General features: G+C 36.9%; 1 protein-coding gene and 1 non-coding gene across 2 annotated transcripts in view; both read right to left on the bottom strand.

Annotated features, from left to right (window-relative positions):
• The window catches only part of NCK1 (NCK adaptor protein 1), a 48,790-nt gene extending 27,322 nt beyond the window's left edge, over positions 1-21,468 (bottom strand). The window contains 1 exon segment of the mRNA XM_027584042.2: positions 21,408-21,468. The gene's annotated coding sequence lies outside the window, so the exon portion shown is untranslated.
• Positions 3,543-3,696, bottom strand: LOC113919087. Its single transcript, XR_003518820.1, has one exon. It is a non-coding gene; the product is annotated as a small nucleolar RNA SNORA62/SNORA6 family (small nucleolar RNA).
• Positions 21,469-21,709: the final 241 nt, after the last annotated feature.

The raw sequence follows: 21,709 nt of genomic DNA, 5'->3' as shown, positions 1-21,709 counted from the left end.
CTGCCCAGATCTACCATTTCCAAAATGATTTGCTAGCTATACCTGCTTTTAGAAATTGCGAATGTTTTACTAAGAACATTTTTGATTACACTAATAACACAGACCCTACAAGAAAGGCAGAATATATGTCTCTGTGTTTAGAACACCAACTAACTAGATAAACAGCAAGATTCATTTGTTTCCACTTTTTGGAGCTCACTTTGTTTTTCCTTTTAAAAATTTAATTGTTTTTAAAGTTTATTAATTTATTTAAGTAATCTCTATACCTAATGTTGATTTCACAAACCCAAGATCAAGAGTTGCATGCTTTTCTGAATGAGCCAGTCAGGTGTCCCTAAAATTTAATTTTATTTCATTATTATATAAAGCATTTAGATGGTTCTTAAAGTATATCAATCAAATAAGGTACATTCAGAGAGTTCTGCTTCCATACTCACCTTCTCTCTCTTTTCTCTCCCTCTCCCTACAGGATAACCATTTTTTATTGGTTTCGGTTTATCTTTCTATTGTTGCTTTTCAAATATGTAAAAGAAAACACATGTAAATTGGAAATTCTAATTTTCACACCCCCTCACAACAAAACATGTACACACACAAAGGGAGGGGCACACTATGTACTGTCTGAACCTTGCTTTAGGCTTAACAATATATCCTGAACATCATTCCACAGCAGTATGATTTCTTTTCTACTACTGCACAGTACTTTTATCATTATGGAAGTATCTCAGTTCCCTCAACTAGACCTTACTGATGGACAATGAGTTGTTTCCAGCCTTCTGATAAAAAACAGTGCTGCAATGAATAGTCTAATATACATGTCATTTTGTTTTTCCGTTAGTGTACCTTTGGGTTAGAGTCACAGAAGTTAAGAATGCTGAATTAAAGCTTAAGGTTTACATAATTTTGTGAGATAGTGCCAAATACCCTATCCATAGGTTCCTTATCCTTTTATATTTTCCACAATATATAGCAGTGATTATTTTCTCACAGCATTACCAACAAACTATAGATTTTGGATTTCTGCCAGATAAGGAAGAAATGATATTTCTAAGCAGTTTTTAATTGTATTTCTCCATTACAGTGAAATTAAGCACCTTTTCCCAAATTTAAGGGACACTTAGTTTTTCTGTGTGGACTACCTGTTTACATCTTTTGCCCATTTTCCCAAAGTATGGCTTTTCTTTTCCAATTTTTAGAAGCTCTTTATATAGTAGGAATACTTGCCCTTTGTCTTTGATATAAATTTTTTCAGTCATATGTCTTTTTACCTTGGTTATTATATTTTACGTACAAAATTTTTGAAGAACTTGACAATAATTGTCAAAATCTTACATGCACATTTCTTTGAATCAGCAATCTACATACTACAGGAAAAAATAATGCAAGTATCTAAAGTCATGTGTGTAAGAATGTTCGCTGGGGCAATGCTAATTAACTGTGAAAAATAAGGAATAAAATGTACACCAAGAGTGTCTAAATTGTTAAGTACTGGCATGGTAAAATGATCAATAAATACTAAGCAAAAATGCAAATTCTAAAGCAACAGGATTATAATTATATTTAAAAAAAAAAACTCCCATTACATATATTTGTGTATGCATTAAAAAGTTCTGCGAGGATATACATCAAATTGTAAAAGTGGTAGCCTCAGTGAGTCGTAAGACTGGTAAAACTTAGTCCATACTCCACAGATTTGTGTGGTTTGAATATTTTACAAAAATATTACTCTACTTTTAAAAAAAAAGTACTGTAAAAAGAGAAAACCAACTGAAAACTATAATAGGAACTGGAAGCCAAAACACAAAGTAGGTGTGAGGAAACATGGAGAAAGTATGAGGAAAAAGAAATGAGAGGGAACGGAGGGAAAAAGAAATGAGAGAGAAATAAGGGTATAAAGTAAATCTGGGGGCGCCTGGGTGGCTCAGTTGGTTGAGCGACTGCCTTCGGCTCAGGTCATGATCTTGGAGTCCCGGGATCGAGTCCCACATCGGGCTCCCTGCTCAGCAGGGAGTCTGCTTCTCCCTCTGACCCTCTTCCCTCTCGTGCTATCTCTCATTCTCTCTCTCTCTCTAATAAATAAATTTAAAAAAAAAAATTTTTTTAAATAAATAAATAAAGTAAATCTGTTTTATCATAGAATCACAACTAAAACCTATCAATTAGAACACAAAGCAAAAAAAAAAAAAAACCCACAAGAAACAAAAACATACAAAAACAAAACAAAAAACACTAATAAATTAACTTTCCTTTGATGACTATTTCTTCAGTTAAGTAGCAGATAAAAGAGCTAACTTGAATTCAGAGTCCAGATAATAGGGAAAACTATCTTTAAATGAAGAAATAGGGATATGACGTGCTTACACTACAAGAGAGACAGCAACTGAGGCCAAATTATTTTAACAGCCATTTCCCTACTGATCTCTTTTAGTCAAGCTTAGTTCGAATTATATAAATTGAATATGGTATAACTCCACTATTCTTTGATCCAGCCAAGAGGCCTGGTTGTAAAGGTGGTCACTTAACATTCTATATTCTCCTACAGAAGTTTCAGCTCCATGTTTTCAACTACACTCATGAAATTTATACTTGGATGCTCCTGGCCCCTACTCTTGCTTTCAGGAACTGGATTCCTGGCCTTTTGTCTGTGTCCTTGTACCTGGCACCTGAACCCAGGAGCCTTACCAACCAGTGCCCAATTCCTGCCTGATATCAAGTATCAGCTTTCTTTGATAGAATGTGAACTGCCTATTTTGATCTCCACTGATTGCCTGCCCTGCTCTGATAATACAAATATCATGGACCTTGGAATCGACATCAGTCCCTTTACAGTACTCACATCCTGCTTGCCTTTTCTGCCTGGGCTTATTTCCTGATCTCAGTTTGTTTTTCAAATTCACCTCCAATCTCATTCCCAAACTAGACGTATACACACTTGCTGATCATATTCCTGGCCTTTCCTGATCTGGGTATTACAAGAATAGGACCAAACTGAAAGTAAAGAACTCAATTATTTCAGTGTCACTAAGGATAATACAGATTTTACTATTCTAGAGATCTGCATAAATTATCACTATTATTGGAAAGGGATCAGCAGATTAAATTGCAGAATACCTACTGGCTTACAATCAGAGGTCTTTATACCCTTTCACAAAGGCTGGGAGTTGTTAAAAATATGTAACTCTACACCAATGAATGTTTACTGAATGTACACAATTCAGGTATTAACCTAGCATTTCCCTCACAATAATCCTTTGAAGTATTATCCTCACTTTACAAATTATGATATAAAGCAGTTAAATGACTTTTAACCCTTAGAAAATAAGTGGTGGAAACTGGGAGACAAATGCATGTTCTTTTCACCCCCCCAAAATTCATATGCTTTTTTTTTTATTTTAATTCCAGCACAGAGAACACAGTGCTACATTAGTTTCAGGTGTACAATACAGTGATTCAACAGTTCTATTAATTACTCAGTGCTCATCATGATAACTGTACAAGTCGATGTACTTTTGATTACCATGCTGCCTTTTTTTTTTTTAAATACTTGTAGCAAGAATTACTATCAAACTCCACTCATTGGGCCAGAGACCCTTGTGGTGTTAGTGAAAGATGTGCCTCTCATATAGCACAATACCTACACTTGTGAGTTCACTGGCCAGCCAGTGGCCTCAACTCCAAGCTCTAACAATGTGTAGTACCATGCTGCCTCTTAAAGACCAGAAAATAAGGGTACAGGTTATAAATGCATGGAAACCAACTGCCTACTAAATCAGAAATTCTCAAACTATTTAGTCTCAAAACCCCTTTACATACTTACAAATTGAAGACCCAAAAAGGTTTTGTTTATGTTGGTTATATCGATCAATATTTACCACACTGGGAATTAAAAGTGAAAAAATGTTTGGATTTTTTTAATTCAATTAAATATAATCATATTTAAATCAATACAGAACATTTTTATGAAAATTATATTTTCCCAAACATTAGTGAAAAGAGTGCTCCTATTTTACATTTTTGCAAATCTTTTTAATGTCTGATTTAATAGTCTCTTATCTGTTTTTTTCTGCATTTAATGTACTACAACATACTATTCTGGTTGAAAAGAAAACTTGGTGTCACCCAAATGTGTAGTTGGAAAAAGAAGAATAGTTTTAAGAGTCTTTTCAGATAATTGTGGATATTCTACACTAAAACTTGACAAGTGGTAGTTTCTTAAATACTAGTTTGTAATGTGGAATCTAAAACTTTACCAAGTGAACTTTCCCACACAGTTATATTAAAATTCATTGGCCCAAGTATTTTTAATTCCAGAGGAAATGGGTATAAGCCCACTGCAGCCTCTCTCCCCAACTGATTACAACTAAAATCTCCAGAAAAAATACAAAGAATCAGCTCCTGAGGACTCTGAAAAGTAAATAATAACAGGAAAATTGGGAAGGGAAATCAATCTGAAAAAAGACCAATACATCAACAATAAATTTCCTTTTGGTTCCCCCCTTCTGCTTTATTTTCTGGCTTTGACCCAAAGGTAGGCATAACAGGAAATTTAATAGCAGGTACAGTCACGAAAAAGCTCAAGAGAAGCTCATTAGGCCAAAAGACAGGGGGAAAAGGCTCTTGAAAGTCAGAAGACTGTGGGTTAAATCCCTGAGGTTTTATTTCTTCTTTTTCCCCCTCTCCCAGTGCTGTCCTCAGGCTCGCCTCAGTTATGGATCTGCACCACTGCCACAACTGGTGGAGAGAGCACATACAATAAGACCCCAAGAGAAAACCTATCTCTCTGGATAAAGGAAGATTAAAAGTAACCAGCTGGTAGGGGGAAATACCCACTATCTCACCAATTCACCCTGAAGTTGAGCACAGCCATACCCAGAACTGAGTAACAACATGAAAGACTAAAACTCATAATAAGAAAACCCAACCTTTCTGGTAAAAGGAACCAGGAAGAGGATTGCTGAGGATAGGTAAATATGGGGAAAACTGCCATGAGAAAAGAGCTGGTGACGGTAATCTATGACAAAGACTCTCTTCTCGAATAGTCAGGCTCCTCTAAGCCCTCTTCTTGGCTAGGCCTCAATCTTGGCCTGTAAAAACTGCAGGCTCTTAACATAAAGACTTTGTCCACACTCCCACACTAAGAGACTTGAACAAGCACTAGCATCGTTGCTAATGAGTTAAGGCCACATGCCTTGGATGACAACTCCAGCCCCATAAGTCCCTGCATGAGGAAGCTCGATATTGCAAGAATTTACTGTTTGCTCCAGCCCAAACTTGGTGATAGGAAGAGAGGTACCTATAACCCCCTTAGAGCAGTTACTTTAGAAAGCTTGAAATTTTAAATATTTCCACTGCCCCTTTGAAATATAAATCTTCTACCACCCAAAGGTGTCTTCTCAGAACTGAGAGCCATCTCTTTAAAATGTAAACATTCAATGGGGCACCTGGGTGGCTCAGCGGGTTAGGTGTCTGACTCTTGGTTTTGGCTCAGGTCATGATCTCAGGGTTGTGCGATCAAGCCCCACACTGGGCTCCACACTGGGTGTGCAGCCCTCTTGGGATTCTCTCTCTCCCTCTCCACACATACTCCCTCAAATAAATAAATAAATAAACAAGTAAATAAATAAAATGTAATAAATAATTAGATAAATAAATAAAATGTAAACATTCAATGAGATATAACTCATTCTTGCTCCCAGTCCCTGTAGAGGGTAGGGGCCCAACTTTGGTGGACACCTTGCTCTAATTTGTACCACATCTCTTGTCATAAAGATAAATTTGTTTCTGCTCTGGGTAAGTGTCAATTACAAATCCAGATGGCCTAGTCAGGTAGACTAATTAAAAAAGCATTGAAAACTTAAGTACAAAATAACTACCACACAAGTTCCAGACCATCCCTGACTATTATAGATAACACACAGACTCAAACATTACAGCAAAGGTTTAAAAATGAAACTGATGCTGGCACTACGGCCCACAAAAAGCAAAAAGATTGGTTTGAATCTAAACAGATTGATGCCTGCTAAAACAACAGCAAAATAAAGATTCTCCAAAGGATTTTAACAGGATCCAAAGTCTCACAAAATAATATTTAAAATGTCCAGTATACAATCTAAAATTATCCAAAATACAAAGAAGCAGGAAAATCTGGCCAACAAGAGTTGGAAGAAAAAGACCACCAAGAGATGCCAACCAAGAAATGACCTAGATGTTGGAATTATCAAAAGACTTAAAAGCAGCTGTTATAAAACAAACAAAACTGTTTGTTTTGCTGCTGTTATAACTATATTCCATAAGGTAAAGTGAACACTCTTGAAACAGAAAGATAAATCTCATCTGAGAAGGAGAAGCTATTAAACAAAATCAAATGGAAATCTAGAACTAAAAATCACAACATTTGAAATAAAAACTTCACCGGAGAGGCTGAATAGCAGGGTCAAGACGATAGATGTATTAATTTCCTACAGCTGCTGTAACAAACAAATTACCACAAACCGCGTGGTTTAAAATAACAAATTAATTGTCATAGATCTAAAGATATCAATCAAGGACTCAATCAAGGAATCTGAAATCAAGGTGTTAACAGGGCTGTACTACCTCTGAAAGCTCTAGGGAAGAATGTGCACTTTACCTCTTCCAGCTTCTAGTGGCTGTGAGCATTCCTTGTAGCTACATCACTCTAACTCTGCCTCTGTGGCCACACTGCCTCTTCCTCCTCTTCTATTAAATCTCCCCCTGCCTCATTAGGCCACATGTCACTAGATTTGGTGCTCATCAGATAATCCAGGATATTCTCTACCTTTCAAAATCCTTAACGTCATTAATCACACCTTTTGCCATGTGAAGTAATATTCATAAATTCCAGGGATTAAGAAATGAATATATCTTTTTGGAGGTTGCCATTCAGCATACTACAACAGAAGAAAGACGATATGAACCTGAAGACAGATCAAAACCAATTACCCAAGCTGAAGAACAGAGTAGGGAAAATATTTGGAAAAGGAACAGGGCTTCAAGGACCAATGGGACGATATCAAAAGAGCTACTTTGAAGTCCCTAAAGAAAAGATAATAGTACAGAAAAAAATACTTGAAGAAACAGTGGTGGAAATTTTCTGAAAGTCTGCAAAGGACTTAAATTTACAAATTTTAAGAAACTAAGCAAACTCCAAACAGGATAAACTCAGACCATGTCCAGGCACATCATAATCTAACTGCTAAAAACCAAAGGTAAAAGGAAAAATCTTGAAAGCAGCCACAGAAGAACAACATAGTATATACCTGGCAGTGGTTCTTAACTGGGGATTATGTCACATCCAAGGAGATATTTAACAACGTCTGGAGTCAATTTTCATTGTCACAACTATAGAGAAGGGGACAGGATGGTGCTACTAGGGGAGGCCAGGAATATTGCTAAACATCCTATAATAAAAAGGACAGCCCTCCACAATAAGGAATTACCCAGTCCAATGTGCTAAGGTTAAGAAAACCTAAAATAGGAGCAATTTGAATGACTAAGGATTTCTCATCAGAAACCATGACCTGTATCTTAAAAATGCTGAAAGCAAGCAACCAACAACCCAGAATTCTATATGCAGTGAAAATATCCTTCAGGAATGAAATGACATAAAGACATTCTCAGATGAAAAAAACTAAGCCATTCTGTTGCCCAGTGGACTGCCTCTAATAGAAATGTAAAGGAAGGTCTTAAGGCTAAAAGAAAAGTGATTATCAGAGGGAAACATGAAACTTCAGCAATGAAGGAAAAGCAAAAAAATGGTAAATATCTGGGTAACTATAATAAGATTCTTTTTCATCTCTTAAATTCTTTAAAACACACATAGCTCTTAAAAGGGAATATTATAATACTAACATGGGGGTTTCACAAATGTAGAATTCATATGACAATTATCATATAAAATGGGGAGGGCAACGGGACCTATATGGTTGTAAGGTTTTATGTTCTATCTTAAGTGGTAAAATATAAATTCTAGATATACCATGAAAAGTATATTATGATCTTTAGGGCAATCACTAAAAAAAAAAAAAAGGGTAGGACAAAGAGATATAACCAAAAACCAGTAGATACAATAAAATGGATACTAAAAAAAAGCGCTCAAATAATCCAAAAGAAGATAAGAAAAAAACAGAGGAACAAAAAAACCCCACAAGAAATAGATAACACATAATTAAGCTCAAATATATCAATAATTACATTAAATAAATGGTCTTACATTAATTAAAAGACAGAGAAGTGATCAGACAAATTAACAAAGACTCAACTGTCATCAGAAACCTATTTTGAATATAATGATACACAGCATAAAAGTAAAAGGATCATACAAACAGAAATCAAAAGAAAGCTGCGGTTGCCATATAAATATATGACAAAGTAGGTTCTGAACAAGGAAAATTACCAGATAGAGAGACATGAGATGAGAAAAAAGTCAATTCATCAAGATGACATAACAATTCCGAATGTATATATACTGAACAGAGTTGCAAAATATATAAAGCAAAAATGATCAATATGGAAAGAAGTAAATAAATCCACTATTCTTGAAAACTGCAACTACTTTCAGTAACCCATAGAACAAGCAGAAAAGCAGCAAAAAAAAAACAGATATAAACATCATCAACCAACTGAAATCTAACTGACCTTTATACAACACTAAACTCTACAGCAGCATAAACATCTTTTCAAGTGCACATGGAATATTCACCAAGACAGATCATATTCTGGACCATAAAATAAACTAATAAATGTGAAAGAATTCATATTGCACAGCATACGTTCTCTTGACTGTGACAGAATTAAACTAGGAAATCAGTATCAGAAAGATAACTAGAAAATCTTTATTTGGAAATCAGACAACACACTTCTAAACAACTCATGTATCAAAAAGGAAAACTCAAGGGAAATTAGAAAATATTTTGAACTAAGCAAAAATGAAAACACAACATATAAAAATTTGTTAGACGCAACTAAAGTAGTACTTGTAAGGAAATTTATGGTATTAATTGCCATTAATAAAATGTTAGAAATCAAGTCCCAAATCAATAACGTAAGCTTCTGGGGCATCTGTAGGTCAAGCATCCAACTCTTGATTTCAGCTCAGGTCTTGATCTCAGGGTCATGAGTTCAAGCCCCACACCGGGCTCCAAAATAAGTAAATAATAACAATAACAATAATAATAATAATGTAAGCTTCTGTCATAAGAAACTAGAAGAAGAGCACATTAAACCCAGAGGAAACAGAAGGAAGGACATAATAAAGATCAGAAATCAGTGAGACTGAAACAAAAATTAGAGAAAACCACTGAAACCAAAGATGTTCTCTGAAAAGACCAAGAAAATTGGTAACTCTCTAGCAAGAATAACTAAAGACAAATTTATCAATGTCTGAAGTGAAAGAAACATAAAACACAAAAACATAATAAGAGAATACTATTGGTATGGTATGAATGTGTCTCCCCAAAATTAATGTTGAAATCTTAATCCCCATAAGGCGATAGTTATTAGGAAGTACGGCCTTTGGGAATGCATTAGTCCCTAAGGCTGGAGCTCTGATGAATGGGATTGGTACTTTTGTAAAAGAAATCCCAGAGAGATCCCTAGCCCCTTCTACCACGTGAGGATATAAGAAGCCTGCAACATGGAGGAGGGAGGGACTCAGCTGACCATGCTGGCACCCTGATCTCAGACTTCCAGCTTCCAGACCTGTTTTCTGTTCCAGAAATAAGTTTCTGCTATTTATAAGCCACCCAGCCTACGGTATTTTGTTTTACTAGCCCAAACATAGTAAGGCAGAAAATTTGTACCAAGAATTGAGGGTGTGATTGTTAAGAGATACGTAAAAATGTGGGAGTAGCTTTCAACTAGATAATGGGCAGAACCTGGAAGTACAGGCTAGAAAAATTCTATATTGCCATGAACAGACTGTTAGGGGCAAATTCGCCTGAAGGCTCAGAAGTGGAGGGCTATAGGGAAAGCCTCAATCCTCTTTTTTTTTAAGACTGTATTTATTTGAGAGAGAGAGAGGGAGTGCACACACACACAAGTCAGGGGAGGGGCAAAGGGAAAGGGAGAAGCAGACTCCCCACTGAGCGTGGAGCCTGATGTAGGGTTCAATCCCGGGACCCTAAGATCATGACCAGAGCTGCAGTCAGATGCTTAACTGAGCCACACCCAGGTGCCCCAAGCCTCAGTCCTCTTAAGAGAATACCTTAAGTGCTCATGAACAGAATGTTGGCTGAAATACAGACAGTGTTAAAAAAGAGACAATAGGCCCAAATTGGAGTTGCTCATGCTAAGCCCCACAACAACAAACTAAGACTCAGTACTTAACATAATTGCAGTTTCAGTCTCTCCCAGATATGTAACCTTTAACCAGTCAATCTGGAATTACCTGGTCAGCACCAGTGAGGTAATCCACCCAAAAGACCCTTCCATCCTCCAAAAGGAAGGTGACCTTATCTGAAACAATCCACTCTTTGCTAGAAACTTCCTTTTCCTGCTTCTCTCTGCCTATAAAAACCTTTAATTTTGTATAGCTCTCTGGAACTCCTTTCTATCTGCTAGATGAGATGCTTGTCCAATTCATGAATCATCAAATAAAGCCAATAAGATCTTTAAATTTACTCAGTTGAATTTTGTTTTTTAACAACAGTAAAGGCCAATCTGATGATGTCTCAGACAGAAATGAGGTACGTTATTGGAAATGGAAGGAAAAGTGATCCTTGTTATAAGATGGCAAGGCACTTGGCTGAACTTCAGTCATGTCCTAGTGTTTTGTGGAAGGGTAGAACTTGTAAGGATGAAATGACTGAGGCCATTTCTAAGCACAGTGTTGAAACTGTGGCTTCGCTTCTCTTGAATGCTTATAGTAAACATGGAAAAAAAATACCTTAAAGATGGAATTGTTAATCAAAAAGGAAATTAATTTAAAGGGTAGAAAATTCTCAGCCTGCTATAATGCAAAAAAAATGAGAAACACATTCAGAACCAAACACTAAGAGTGTTCTAAGAGGCAAGATCCTTTGATAGAGATTAGTATGGGTATGAACATCAGATTCAATCAGCCGCCCCAGCAGGAAGCAGGCAATCTGAACTGGAAAGAGACAAGAAGGAATTAAGAAAGATTGTCAAGTCTTCTTGATTGTATAGGATGTAACCATAGAGCTATTCCACTGCAAACATGAGCTATTCTTCAAGACAAGGGAAGAAGGACACAAAAGGTGGCTCAGAGATCATTAAGGTTGCTTCCCCCATTTCAAAAGAGGAGGCTATCACCTGGGTTTCAACAGGCTGGATGACTCCCCACCCAAAGCTGTGGAGGCCAGGCCAGTAGAGCCACTGGTATATTATTCTACCCTAGGGAGCACTGCCTCAGGCTGTGCTCCGAAAAGCCATGGAACAAAAATATTTAAGTATTTAACCTTTTTAAACTGTCAAATACTTGAAGAGATACTTCACCAAAGAAGACAGAGGTTTCTCCCACTATCTGAAAGTAGAGCATTCCTATGAAACCTTTCAGAAGCCAAAATGACATGAAGTGAAGCATACCCCCTGCTTTCTTAAAGTTCAAGTCACACCACTTTGCTTTTACTATTAAGACCTACATTAGTACCTGTTTTCACCAAACAAAGAAATCTGAAGAGGATTTTCACTTTTACAAAAAAAAAAAAAAAAAGCCATTACCATACTAACGTAGGTCTTAAGTGGCATAATGTGAACTTTTAAAGAGGGGATACTGTACAAGGATGACATACAAGCACATGTGAAGATCTTCCAACATCATTAGTCATTACAGAAATGCAAATTAAAACCACAAAGTGATATCACAACACAGCAAATTAAATAGCTTCAAAAGATAAGAGAGGTAGTTAAGAAAGAGGGGAAGGGTCGGAGGGGAAAGAGGTAAAGGAGAGAGAGACAGGTAACACAAACAGTACCAGGTGCCAGTGAGGATGCAAAACAATGGGGGAACTCATACATTGCTTGTGGGGATGCAAAACAGTACAGCTACTGTTTTATATAGTTACTAAGGGTAACAGTTTAGCAGCTTCTTATAAAGTTAAACATACATTACCATATATGATCTCATCGAACCAGACTCAAAAGGCTATGTATGACATTCTGGACTACAAAGCATCAGGGGTGAAGAACTGTTCTGAATTTAATTGTGGTAGGGATTACATAACTGTGTCAAATCTCAATCACACTCCAAAAAGTGTCAATCTTACTGAATGCAAACTAAAATATATAGCAAAAATATTCACTGCTCAGTCTTGTACTTTAAATGGACCTGTTCATACTCACTTATGATTTTGTATCATCATGCAATATACATTCACTAAGTTTTGCAGATCTTCAAATGTTGACATCTTATTATATCATTGCATTCATATAGCCTCTGGAAACTCCAGAGTGAAAATGGAAATTAATATCTCAGTATAATGAAAACAGTCTGGCCTTGTAGACTCCTTAAAAGGGACTTTAAGAACCTCTAGAGAATTGCTAATCTAAATACAGAAATCATAACATCAGGCTAAACACCTAAAAACATATTCTTCCCCAACCTACTTTTACAAATTCATTGGGTATATCTATATATTAAATGACACTAAGTTTGTCAAATCATTTTACCAAATTATATTGTGTATGACACGTAAACTATAAGGAAAGGTATAGTTTGCTATGTATATAGGCCATGATAAATATGACCATTTTTGGCAAGCCAGTTGTTACATTGTAAAAGTAAGGAACCAGCCAGTGACAGAAAAAAATTCTAAAGAGAAATCTCTCATGCTAACACAAAGGCAATTTTAGATTCTTTTATAGTTTAACACATAACTTGACAATTTCCTGTTTCTGATAAAAATCAGCAGAGTGACAATACCCAAGTGACTAACTCCGGAAGTTTGGTTGGGTTACAGATCTTTCGGTAAACAATGAAGGGGGAAAAAAAATCCCCAAATAACTAACTTCAATGTGCTGTAAGTAATGCAAAAAAGACAAGGCAATTCATAAGATGATTTTATTCTATTCAATGTTTTAAACACTACTATCTTATCAAGTAATTTTAATTGTTAAACATTCTTAGAATGAAACAACATGGGTAAGAATCCATCATGGGGAAAATAAAAAATTATAGGCTAGTCTGAAATAAAGGCTCCTTTAAAAATCAAGCTTTTTTTTTTTAAGAATAGGTCAAATAAAATGCCATCTTATTCTATTTATTTTTGGAAATATCACTTTGAAAATCCAATATAAGCAAACACAAAATACAACACAGGCAAAAGTCCCATGCATATCAAAATTTATTCATTTATTCATCTGACAAAATGTTTACTGAGTAGTTATAGACTAGGAGGACACAGAGCTAAGGCCTAAAAGTAAAAAAAGGCATATCAAGCAAAACGTGCTCTCAAAAAATATCAACCGTAGGGGTGCCTGGGTGGCTAGTTGGTTAAGCGGCTGGCTCTTGATTTCAGCTCAGGTCATAATCTCAGGATCCTGGGATCGAGCCCTTTGTAGGACTCCCCGCTGAGTGGGGAGTCTGCTTCAGGATTCTCTCTCCCTCTGACCCTCCCCCCTAAAATAAGTTAAGTCTTTAAAAAATATCAACTGTAATTCTATTTTTCAACAACTTGTTAATGCCTTACATACATAAAGCATTACTCCCAATATGATTATTTTGTCAGGTATCATAAAATTTTACTTATTACTCTGAATTACAATAAGCTGTACCAAGATCACCTTAAGAACATAACACCATTCTATAATCTGAAGAATATTACATTTTATATAATCTAAAGAAGCCATTATGTTACCACTGAAGTGAAAGGAATGTAATAATCTTGCTAAAATTGCTAAATGATGAGCAATTATTGTATAATCCACCAACTATGAAAAAATAACATAATGAAGAATTTAATGTCATAATTAATAAAACAAATGTAAATCATTAACTGATTTAACCCTTACTGTACTACATGGCATTTAAACATAAATGGGTGGATGACTGACTGTACTCACTTTTTTTTTCTTAAAGATTTTATTTATTTATTTGAGAGTGAAAGTGAGAGAATGAGCAGGGAGAGCAGCAGACGGAAAGGGAGAAGCAGACACCCTGCTGAGCAGGGAGCCTGATGCGGGACTCAATCCCAGGGCCCTGGGATCATGACCTGAGCCAAAGGCAGACACTTAACCGACTGGGCCACCCATGCGCCCCTGTACTCAGGTTTTTAATGTACATTTTTACAACTGTGGTACATGTGATGGGCCTAATTTTTTCCCATCCAAAATTCAGATGCTGACATCCTATACTCTAGTACCTCAGAACTCTATTTGGAGACAGGGTCTTTAAAGAGCTAATTAAGTAAAATGAGGTCATTAGGGTAGGCCCTAATCCAGTATGACTGGTGTCATTTTAAGAAAAGCTGATTAGAATACAGACACACTCTGTGGGAAGACCATATGAAGACACTGGGAGAAGACAACCATCTACAAGTTAGAAAGAAAGGCCCTCAGAAGAAACCAACCCGGATGACAACTTGATCTTAGACTCTAGCAACCACAATTTTGAGACAATAAATTTCTGTTGTTTAAGCCACCCAGTCCATGATACTTTGTTATGGCAGCCCTAGCTAACTACTAATACACTACAAATAAAATTTACCATCTGAACCATTTTTAAGTGTCCAGTTCAGGGGCATTAAGTACATTCACAATGTTGTACAACCACCACCACTATCCATCTCATGAACAACTTTCATCTTGCAAAACTGAAACTCAATACACTTTAAATGATAACTTCCCAATACAGCCAAACTACCAATTAAAATTAAGTGTAAGAGAAGAATAATCGTTTTTGGGCAGGCATCCTCAAAATATTTAATTCCAATTCACTTTGACTTAAGAAACAACCAGAGGATATGTTCCAGCAAACCAAAGGAGTAAAACAAGAAAAAAGAAGACAAAGGATCTAAGAAGCTGGAAAACCAATGAAGAAAAGCAAAAGGAATTTTCAGAATGCTAGCAAAAGTAAATTAAGATCTGAAGCAGATTAGAATAAATAGTCCAACTTGGAGTAAGATTCCGGAAAAAAAAAGAAAAAACTGATAAGATTATCTGACAGGACTATGTGAAAAATTACATACAAATACAAATTTTATAGAACTGCTGGAGAGGGTGGGAAGACTTAGATATAAATTCAAAAATAATGAAGAAAATTTTAAATGTGAACCATATAAATTTCTTATAAATTTCAGAAAAACTAAATTACACAAGAAAGACAATTAAATAATAGGAGGTGGGTCAGCTATAAATAATATGTTTATATAGTCATAATGATAAAAATGCTGAATATGAATATATAATTTTATTAAGACAATGGGGCTAAGAAAGATTAAGAAAATAAATGGGGGCACCTGGCTGGCTCAGTAGGTAAAGCATGTGACTCTCAATCTCAGGGTTGTGAGTTCAAGCCCACGTTGGGTGTAGAGATTATTTAATAAATACATACATGCATACAAACCCTCATTTATCTTAACAGAAAATCAGTAGATGTCTAAAATTAATGAATCAGGAGATAATACTAACAATTATATGCTTTTTATTTATCAAAGTAATACATGAATGTAGTTTATTTAAAATGTCAAATAGTGCTATAAGGCCTATAACAAAAGTAACAGTCCTTTGTTCTCCTCCTGCTTTTTCTTCCTGCTTGTCTCAAGAAGTAATCACTTTAAACTTTTAAGGAACAGCTCAAAAAAGTTTAAAGTGATTACTTCTTGAGGCAAGGGGGTCGAAAAAGGAGAGCAAAGGACTGCTGTTTTTGTTATTAGGCCTTTTAGCACTATTTGAAACTTTAATCTACATTCATATATTAATTTGATAATTTAAAAAGTTAGTTTAGAAAACCTCACTGATCCCTTAAAAATTAAAATTAAATCAAAATGTTAAATAGCTAGCTGACTTTTTAAGCTGTACCAGCATCCATTTTCTCTTCTTTTCATAATAGTGTCTCAACTTCCTTCTCAGAAACTATCCTCTCCATCCCCACCCCCAATTCTATTTTGACATTCTTTAAGTGGAGTTCCAAGACCTCAGGGGTACTACATGCAATTCATACATGGCCAATCAGAATATTCAATTCCCTTAATTCCTGAGACTAGTCACAAGTGGGCTTAAAACTCAAGTTGTCCATTCAGAAAGACTCCTGGGATGTATACAGGGATTACTGGGAAGGTACTTTCTCTTTTCCCAACAGACTTAAACCTGAAAGCAGGGGGTGCCTGGGTGGCTCAGCCGTTAAGCATCTGCCTTCGGCTCAGCTCATGATCCTGGGGTCTTGGGATCAAGCCCCGCATCTGGCTCCCTGCTCAGTGGGAAGCCTGCTTTTCCCTCTCCCACTCCCCCTGCTTGTGTTCCCTCTCTCACTGTGTCTCTCTCTGTCAAATAAATAAATAAATAAAATCTAAAAAAAAAAAAACCACAAACCTGAAAGCAGAGTAAATGTCACCATATAGAACCTGACAATGAAGGTGAGAGGGGCACAGAGATCAGATTCCATTTTTTAAGCCTCTGAATCTAATTATTCCTCAACCTAGAACCTATCTCTAGATATTTCATTTCATAAGCCAAAATTACTTTTCTGTTAAAACAAACAAATAGGGCCAATACATAACAGGTACCTGAAAAGACTATCAAATTTATTTTTTTGAAGTTTAAGTAATCTCTACACCCAGCATGGGGCTCCAACTCACAATCCTGAGATCAAGAGTTGCATGCTTGTCCAACTGAATCAGCCAGGTGCCCCTAGAGTATCAAATTTAAAAGAAAAAAGAAAACTCTATAAGGAAGATTTCAGACAGGGGCACCTGGGTGGCTCAGTCGGTTAAGCATCTGCCATCGGCTCAGGTCATGATCCCAGGGTCCTGGGATCAAGCCCTGCATCGGGCTCCCTGCTCAGCGGGAAGCCTGCTTCTCCCTCTCCCTCTGCTGTTCCCCCTGCTTGTGCACGTTCTCTCTCTCTCAAATAAATAAAATCTCAAAAGAAAAAAAAGACTTCAGACCTAAGAAAAATGCAAAAACAAGGATAAAAAAATGATGGAGATTAAGGAAACCCAAATACTAGCAAGTACAGATATTCCCAAATTTAACAACTGTGTGTGTGTGTGTGTGTGTGTGTGTGTGTGTAAACACTCTGGAACAAGTTTAATGCAAGCTGACACTGAACACTATGTGGAGCTTATAAACAACCAAGTAACTGATTTTACCAAGCATTCAACTTGTTTATTATTTATCTTTGGGCCCTACTGTGTGCGAGGCACAGTATGAGTTATCCAACTTACAAAGCTAAATCTTACCCCTAACCCTCATAAACAAACATGTCCTTTACTTAAGGGGAATGGAGCTCAACTAAGTGACTGCACCCTCAAAAACAAAATGGAAGTCAGAAACTAGAGAAAAAGGCCATGACAGTAAAAGCAGAAGATTTGGGTTAATCTCTTAGGTCTTTGTTACTATTACCTCTAAACTGTTTCCATATTTGGCTGTGTGAGCTGTAAAAGAGAAGGAATGAGAGGTATGTCTAGATTCTCTAACTAGCCAGCCAAGTTGAAAGAACCCCCAAGGGGTTGTGGATGAAAACAGCTTTAAAAGCACAGAGGAAACTACAGCCTCTGAGATCTGATTGAAGGAAAAAAAGGAGTACAGGAACCAATCCAGGCCTGAAGACAAAACACCCCACACTGTTCTCACAAAACGTGAGGTAATGCTCCACAGGTACTTGCAAACTGTTAGATTACCACATACCGAGGGCTAGGTCTTAAGGAATAATTCTCTTCTACATCACTCCATCTAGCTTCCTCAGGCTATCCTTAATCTGCAGGGCTGGGAGGTGTCTCCTAGGACTATTTGACATTTTAAACCATGTTCAAATATTACTCTAATAAGGATCTTGCAAGTGCAGGATCTGCATCTAAGAGTGACTGCCTCCTTCAATTTTGTACCCTAGGCAACTTGCTTGCCTCACTCTAGTCCCAGCCCTGCTTCACTGCTCCTTATAAATAAAATATGCTTAACAAACTGGGGTTGCCATTAAACTGCCTTGCCATTAACTATGAGTCAGGGAATGTCATTATTAATTGAAACTCCATTTTCTTATTTGTAAAATAAGAGAACTGAATCAGATTATATCAAAAAAGTCTCTTGAGTTATATCAAAACTACAATCAATATCAAAACCATCTCCTTAAATTATCTGGACTTTGTACTGTGTTTTCTAATTTTTTCATCATCTTAATCCTTTGGTATTCCAGTCCTTACTCTTTAATAGACTATATTTACTGTATTTCTTAAAAGTGTTGCTCCAAGTTGTACATATCTCCAAAAGAAAATACACAGCACAGGGGACAGTGGAACTATCATTTCCCCGTGCCGTACAGTATAAATAGGGTTCAGATTATATCATCATATTTAGCAACCATATTCTCCTAACATACATACACTAAACTTGTGGTAACCTGAACTCTCAGACATATTCAATATGCAATTAATCATAATATTTGAGTATTTTTCACATTAACTGCTGTGCTTAAGTCTATTTCCTCCTCATGCCCTCCATGTTATTGTACTTCCTGTTGCCTTTTGGCTTATGCATGCAATAGGACCTATGAGTTACAGGGAACCAGTACACTATTACTTATAAATCCTGGGTGTTAAAATGCTTTCTAAAGTACTGTACTTATCTACCCTATAGGCAGTTCACACTTAACTACATTTCCCTTTGGAGCTTCTGCTTCTGTGTTTTATAATTTGGTAAACAGTACCACCATTATAATCCAGCTATCTGGACTAATGAACCCCAACTCAGTCAATCCCCACATTTCAAGTCATGTCTTTTTACCTCCTTCATAGGACTCAAATGAATCCATGTATCTCCACACTCACTACCACTACCTTAGTAGTAATGAAAGCAATTGCCTCCTTAAGGGGTCTCTCCATTTCCATTCTCACACTCTTCCAGTTGGAAACATTTAGTTTTCTTCTTAGGGGAAAAAAAAAGATCAAAAACAAGAAATCCTCCTTTAAGTGTCTGTATCTAAACGTGAAGGTCTCAAATGTATTTGCTTTGAGGTATAATCTGGAAAACAAGGGGAAAAAGATTAAGAACTCTTTGAAACTATAATGAAACTTTCTTTTCTAAAGTTACGAGAAGATTCTGGGAAGATGGTGGAGTAGGAAGCACCAAGAATCTGTCTCCACCTAGACAACAATGTACTAGCAGAATCTGTCTGATTTAACGATTTTAGAACTCTGGAGCCTACTCCAAGGCTTGAAACTTCCAGAGGAAGTTTTGGGCTGTAAATTTTGGTTAATTTCAGCTCTTAGCTCAGCAATGGCTACACATCTTCCACTCCCCAGGCACATATCAGGTAGCTGTGCATTAGTTCGAAGAGCAGGTTTGTAGGAGCTAAGGTGAGCAGTAAGGATTCTGTCATCCAAATATCAGGGATCTATGTTCTGACAGCTGCATGATGCATCTGATCACTGAGGTGCTGACAAAGAGGCAGTCACTGATGTGTCTGTGAGCACACACATACACACATACACACACCCCAATTATGTAAGCCCCTCTCCCTCAGGCTGAGGGAAATCTAAAGGGCTGGTGCCTTTTTTAACTTTCTCCTCTCAGGAGCTAGACAATAAAGAACTAGTAATAGGGGAATTAAGAAAATCACCACACATATCCAGAAAAAGGCGCAAGTTCAGTGAAGATCGATTCCTGGCACAGAGGACGCCTACGACAATAAAAACAAAACCCCAGCAAAACCTGGGAAAGAGAGACAATCTGATTTTCAGATTTACCACATAATATTAGATTCAAGCATCGAGTTTTCAACACACACACACACACACACACACACACACACACACGGGACTCAAAGAAACAGGAACATATGGCCCATTCAAAGGGAAAAACCAACAGTAACTATCCTGGAGAAAGACCAGCTAACAAACCCACTAAACAAATACTTTAAACAAACATCTTAAAGATACTCTTTGGTTAAAGAAAGATGTGGAGAAAATAAAGAAAATGATCTACAGAAATAGAAAACTTAAGAAATTCTCCACCTGAAAGGTACAATTACAAAAATGAAGAATTCGGGCGCCTGGGTGGCTCAGTTGGTTAAGCGACTGCCTTCGGCTCAGGTCACGATCCTGGAGTCCCAGGATCGAGTCCCGCATCGGGCTCCCTGCTCAGCGGGGAGTCTGCTTCTCCCTCTGACCTTCTTCCCTCTCATGCTCTCTCTCTACCATTCTCTCTCTCTCTCAATAAATAAATAAAAATCTTTAAAATAAAAAAAAATAAAAAAAATAAAAAACAAAAATGAAGAATTCACCAAAGGGATTTAAAGGCAGATTTGAATAGGTGAAAGAAGGAATCAGAGCATGGAGACAGGGAGAAAATGACTTAAGAAAAGTAAACAGAGAATAAAGGATCTGTGGGATACCAGGAAAAGAACCAACAGATTGTTGTGGGAGTATGAGACAAAAAAGAGGGCGACTAAAGGGCCAGAAAGATTATCTGAAGAAACAATGGCTGAAAATGCCCCAAATTTGATGAAGTACATGCATTTAAACATCCAAGAAGCTAGGGGCGCCTGGCTGGCAAGGTTAGTGGAGCATGAGACTCTAGATCTCTGGGCTGTGAGCTTGAGCCCCACCTTCAGTGTGGAGATTACTGAAAAAAATAAAATTTTTAAAAAAACAAATAAAACATCCCAGAAGCTCAACAAACTCAAAGTAGGATAAACTCAGAGATCTATACTGAGATACACTATGAATGAAAATACTGAAAGACAGAGAATCTTTTTTTTTAAAGATTTTATTTATTTGAGAGAGAGAATGAGATAGAGGATGAGGGGGGGAGGGTCAGAGGGAGAAGCAGACTCCCTGCTCAGCAGGGAGCCCGATGCGGGACTCGATCCCGGGACTCTAGGATCATGACCTGAGCCGAAGGCAGTCACTTAACTAAATGAGCCACCCAGGCGCCCGACAAAAGAGAATCTTGAAAGCAACAAGAGTGAAGTAAATCATTACACAAAAGGGATCCTCAATAAGATCACCAAGAAATTTCTCATCAGAAACTTTGTAGGATAGAAGACAGTCCGGGTGACCCTTGAACAACTCAGGGATTGGGGCCCTGACCCCTGCACAGTCAAAAACTTCTGATTCCCCCAAAATTTAACAACTAATAATCTATTGCTGACCAGTTGCCTTACTGATAACATAAACAGTTAACACATATTTTGTATATTATATGTATTCTTAAAATAAAGCGAACTAGATGAAAGAAAATGTTATTAAAAAAATCATAAGGGGGGAGCGCCTGGGTACCTCAGTCTGTTAAACGTCCGACTCTTGATTTTGTCTTAGGTCATGATCTCAGGGTTGTGAGGTTGAACTCTGTGTCAGGCTCCATGGCCAGCTTATGATTCTCTCTCTCCCTCTGCTCTTCCCCCACTTTCTTTCTTTAAAAAAAAAAAAAATTCGTTAAGAGAAAATATACTTACAGTACTGTACTATAAAATATCTGCATATAAGTTGACCCACATGGTTCAAAACCATGCTGTTCGAGAGTCAACTGTAGGTTGACATATTCAAAATACTGAAAGAAAAACTGTCAACTAAAATCCAAT

Source organism: Zalophus californianus, chromosome 1, assembly GCF_009762305.2.
Source record: "Zalophus californianus isolate mZalCal1 chromosome 1, mZalCal1.pri.v2, whole genome shotgun sequence".
NCBI lineage: Eukaryota > Metazoa > Chordata > Mammalia > Carnivora > Otariidae > Zalophus > Zalophus californianus.
The sequence above is the reverse complement of the archived record's forward strand: the minus strand, read 5'-3'. Positions and strand labels throughout refer to the sequence as shown.